Source organism: Chaetura pelagica, unplaced genomic scaffold, assembly GCF_000747805.2.
Source record: "Chaetura pelagica isolate M959 unplaced genomic scaffold, ChaPel_1.0 scaffold66, whole genome shotgun sequence".
NCBI classification, from domain to species: domain Eukaryota; kingdom Metazoa; phylum Chordata; class Aves; order Apodiformes; family Apodidae; genus Chaetura; species Chaetura pelagica.
Window position 1 is genome coordinate 3,546,344 of NW_009953811.1, and position 5,683 is coordinate 3,552,026.

Sequence of the window (5,683 nt, forward strand, 5' to 3'; positions counted from 1 at the left end):
CCCCCCCGGGCGGGCGCGGACGCGGCGGGGGGGCGGGCCGGGGGCCGCCATGTTTGGTGCGGGCAGCCGGGCAGTCCTGGCTGCGGTTCGGGCCGCGGGGTTCGGGCCCGGCGCTGCTGCGGGGACATCCCGGGTGCGGGGGTGACCTCATGCCGGGTGAGGGGGTGACAGCCCCGTGCCGCTGTTCTGTCCTGGCTGGGGCTTGTGCCGTGTCCGCCCCGTGGGGCTGCCTGGGGCCGTGAGGCCTCTTGTCCTGGTTTGAGCCAGGATGAAGCCCGTTTTCCTTTTATTCATTTATTTTCCCTTCAGCAGGCTTTCTTCTAACTAGCACCAGAGTGTTCTAACTAAAGCTGGTAAGACAGTGAAATGTTTTTCTAACTGCTGGGTCTCCAAGGCCGCACCTTCACTCTGCCGGCTCATACACTATGGGGAGATCTGTGACCCCCTGTAGGAGGCTGAGTTAGACAGACAGCAAAACTGGCCAGAGATATTCCATTCTATGTATCTATGTGAACTCAGAGGAAGGTCAGAGATCACAGAAGAAACTTCCTTCCTTCTCCCCTTCCCTTCGGTCCATGGCCGGTGTCTGGGGACGACTCCATCCATCCATCACCCTCAACCCCCAGGCTGGAGCTCTCCTGACCCTCATCACTCTGTGCTCTCTCCAGCAGCAGCTCTGGGATTTTTGGGACTGTTCCCAGCTCAGGAGATGCTGTGGGAGTTGCTGGGGGTGGGGGGAGGCAAGAGGCTTTTGCACATATCTGAACACATTTGTATGTAATTGTATATATATTTTCTTTTATCATTAGTGTTTAATTAAAGCTGTGTAGTTTAGTTTTCAATCCAGCCAAGTCTCTCTCTTTTTCTCTCTCTCCTTCCCTACCTGGGCGGGAGGGGATCAGGAGCGTTGCTGCCGGACCTGAGTCAAACAGTGACAACAATTTATTGGCACCCAACATGGGGCCTGAACCACACAGCTCTGGGTGAGCCTGCTTTGGCTGTAAATAATTGCCTGTGTCTGGTCAGAGTGACCTCCACGGGTGGTTACAGCAGGTACCATAGTTGTCTGAATAACCTAAATAATCTTAGCACTTGTGTTGAACCAACACATTCAAACCCAGGTATTGCCATGTGCAGTTGACAGGGTTTTTGTAGTCTGGTTCAGTTGGAGCAGTCATGATTTTGTGAAAAATAGTATTTCTGAGTATGTATGAGCTCTAGTCCCTTTCTCCTTGTATCAATTATGTGCAGAAATCAGCACAAATTTGCTCAAAAACCAGAAGGATTTGAACTCGAATCCCAAGGGAGTTGGAGCAAGTCCATCCTGCAAGTACAAATTAAAGAGAGAATGTCTCTGGTATTTAAAGGCAAATCGTACCAGTACCAGGTTAGGAAAGACAAAGTAAGGGCAGAAATTCTATGAGGGTGATGAGACACAGGAACAGGTTACCCAGGGGAGCTGTGGATGTGCCATTCCTGAAAGTGTTCCAGGCCAGGTTGGATGGGGCTTGGAGAAACTTGGTCTAGTGGAAGGTGTCCCTTTAAGGTCCCTTCCAACCCAAACCATTCTGTAATTCTGTGGTAGTTGTAGTCATCAAGAGCAAGTTCCAGCAGATTCAAGATACATTCAGATCCAAAGCAAGGAAAGAAGTGCTCTGCTGAGCAGTTGCTGAATAGTTGTCAGGCAAGGTGTTCAGTGTGTGTCATGCTTAAGGCTCCTGCTTTTTGGTTTTCTCCAAAAAAAAACATGTGCCTAGCCCGGGCATTCCAGGCTAATTCATTCTGGATACATCAACCTGTGAGGTGCTTGTGCAAAGGTGCCCCAGGAGAGCCAGGGGAGCATGTGTGTGCTGGGAGCTCCTGCATATTGCTGCTCATTCATGATGGAAGTGGGGAAACAACTTGTGTCCTATCTTGGCATGGGTGCTAATCCATGGGAAGGCACCAGGACAGTGTGGGTTTTGGTTTTTTTCATATTTTCCCTCCTTCAGGCTGCTAATTCCTGTTGTGACTCAGATTAATCACAGAGCATCACCAAGTCCCCCTGTTCTCCATGTAACTGGAGCAATGATCAGTTGCCCACTGCTGTGACTTGAGGTCTGCAAATCCAGATAACCTTCCTGCTCACAACCCTCAAGCCCAGCCCACAGGATTGCACTGGCCCCTTCCCAGTCTGGATTTCAAATCTGAAGTGGTAGGAAATGCTCTGGGTCCTGTTGCACATGGAGTCAGGGTACTGATCACGGGACACACAGCTACACCAGGGAAGTCCTTTGTTAAAAACAGATGTGCTGACAAGTATTTCACGGACATGTAGTATCTAGTCACTTTGAAACACAAATACATCTTACCTTTCATCTAAGGGAAAGGAAGAGGGATGTACTCCTAAACCTGTGCTAATGAGCATCTGCTGGCCAGGGCCACCTGTCATGATAGCACATCCATCCTCTGGACTGCAGCTTAGGAAGACAACAACAGACCATCCTGGTAGCACGAACAGGTTTAAGTGTATTGTGGTTTTATTCATTGCAGTTCCTTGGCCCTCCTTATTTGCTCTATTAGACTCAGTACCCTATCTTTCTGTGAAGACCTACTTAGCTAATGCTTGTGTCTTCCTGCTAGTATTCCTGTGACAAGATCCCTTCTCTTTCTGAAGCCTTTAAAAATTATTAATTTTGACTTGACAGATGCAGAAGTATTTCCTCCTTTGGCCTTTCACATTGATTTGCTGTGTTTTCACTAAGGTTAATGCTCCTCAGACAAAATCAGCTCTCTTATCATTCTATTAGTTTGATTTTGGCCTAGCCCCATTTCCATCAGATTTTGATCGCTGCAGAATCTGTAACCATCACAAAGCTCCCATAATAAAATTGGATTCAGGAAAAAAAGCCCATAAATCTTCCTGTCACAAGGAACCAATTAAAACCCAATATGAGATTGCATTTGCTGGGAGTTCTTATAATTTATGAAGGTTGCAAACAAGCTGATTAATAACTCTTCACAACAGATTTCAGTCAGGTGTTGTATTACCTCAAATTATGGATGAAGCTGTGTGAAAGCATGAGCTATAGCTAAGAGAAAACAAGAATCCAGGGGCTACAAGAGATAATTACAACAACAGTGACAACCAGCAAAATAAATGCAACTCTTCAATTCAATTACCAAGGCAAAAAAAAGAGACTTTCTCTTGGCATTGGTGTTTCACTGATGAAGAATTCACTGATGGCATGACATGAAAAATACACCAAAGGAATATTTTATTTGGCCCAAGATACCTCTGCAGGTATTTTTCTGCCATGTATTTTAAGAATATTAATCTGCTGAGCATGAAACATAAAACACTATTGAGGCCTGCATTTTGAATTAATTAGCTCTGAAGTAGTTTCTGTTTCAGGTTTGAAGCAAAATACTGAGTAAAATTCTGAGTCAACAGTTAAGTTTTTTTTTTAATTTCTAATTCCACTATTGATCTGTTCAGTGTTTTTTCCCCTCTGTGATTTGGATCTTCAACCACAGGACAATTTGGAGAAGCACTTACTTAGGGAAGTAAGTTGCTGGGAGAATTGATCATGTGCTAGTACAAAATATCTACTGTAACTGCCCCATTCATTTGTGGTATCCACCATGCCTAAGGCTTTCTCCTGTAGAGTTGTCCCATTTTCCTCAGCTCAACATCCCAAGTTGACATAAGCTATGTAAATTGATTTTACTACACAAGCGTCTCTTTCTCACAGATTGTACCATCCTGTTAATATTTAGAATAAACTTCAGAATACAGAAGCATGTTTATCAGCCAGACGTGACCTGGTCTTTAAGCTTCATTTAGAAGAAAAGCACTCCTGCCCCTGTACCTGAAGAGCTGTGCTGCTCTCCATTAGCCATTGCTGATGGACAGCAGTAGCCCTTGGACTTCCTCCCATGGATCAACTTCTTCTCCTTGGGAATGGTCTGCATTACCTTGCCTAAAACAGGGGGGCCAGTGGTGTCTTCCATGTACCCTCTCCAAAACAGGACCTTTCTTCAGGTGCATGAATATGCCTTTTCTCCTCACCAGCCAAAGCACTGAGCTGCGATCTACTCATAGACCCCATGAACACAGTGGTGAAAGGATAACCAATGAGAAAAATTGATACTTCTTTTAGCTAATCTCCCTTAAAATTGGGATCCAGTGTTCCTGGAAGTGAAACCCCTCCCAAAAAAACAGCAGGAAAGGCCACAGACCAGTTGCTGTTGGACATAGACCGGTCTTATATTTCCTAGGAACAGATAACACAGGTTGTACACCATGTTATGGAGAGTGAGCACAGGTCTCCTGTGCAGTGAGGGACTGTCAGGAGGGACTGTCCTTTTGTAGCTCAATAGTGACAATTTCTTTCACCATTTCTGGTGTACATGGAAACTGAGAAAACTCAGCTTTTAGGACTAAAACCATTGTTAATTGTAGTCATATTATAATTTGTCCTGACATTAAGACCTTTCAAGATATATTCTGACTGAATTGTATTCATGATTATCTGCATAACAGGTTGTTTGTTTTTCTTTTCAAATGAAAATAAAATTGCATTGATGGAGATCTGTTAAGCCCTGAACTCCTTTTACTTACTCTCTCACCTCCTTTGGCCCTCACCAACCTCGCTGGATTTACTAAATCCAGTGTTCTCTTGCAATGGGACACAGTAAATCCTGTCATCATAGCTGTCAATTTTCTGATTAGAAATTCCCACTTTGGAAATACTTGAAGCTTGCTTGGCTCTTTTACCATTTTATCTGATCAATGCTAAAAAACCAACACTGTGATCAGACAGCAGCAGTTTGTGATGACTGTGGCACCATCCTAACAACCTTGGGTCCGTGAAGTCAATTGCTTTCACTCACACCAGTTCTGCAGGAAGCTTGTGAACCACACAGACCTTCAGGGGGGGTTTAAGTGACCCTCTCCACAAAAGACATTTTCCCCACCCTTCTGCTCATTTCTTTCTGCAGTAGGAAAATGCAGATCCCTGCTATCCTGAGCAAATTCCTGATGATTGATTGCTTTTAATTCTGAAGACCTTTTTAACTGGTGAGTCCCTCAGATAAGGGATGGTTAGAGTAAGGTTTGGGGATCAGGACACCCCATCTTTTGTTAAAATAATTACAAATGTACAATTGCATTTTATTATAGTTTTGCCCTTTGCATAAAATATACCCCAGCACAGGTGCTCTTGTTATAAATGCAGTTACTTTTGCATTTGATCTTCCAAAGGTCCAAGTATTTCTACAGATGACACTACCTACGCACGGAGGATTCAGGCTTCCTAGCTCTGGCAGCCAAACATCTCAGGGACCAGAGCACTATAATGTCAACTGAGGAAACATTCAGGCTTCTTATAATGTGAATTTCAAAGTGGAAGAGTGAGCCAAGAAGTAATAAAGTGATATTGAAAATAAAATGTTGAACTTTCATATCCCAGTTGTGTGATCATCCCACCCTGCCCCTTCTGAACATCCAGCTCACAGCTCCGGCAATCAGAGTGAAGTGGGCTGGGCATAAACAAAATTTGTGGTGCCCCTCAGTGAGCCTAACAGACCTACCACAGAACAGGATGGCACAGATTTAAGTACTGGTTGTAGCAAGTTCTGGAATATTTGCTTCCAGAGATTCTGTTTTGAACAGTGAATTTAAAAAATAAAAATCTTTCCC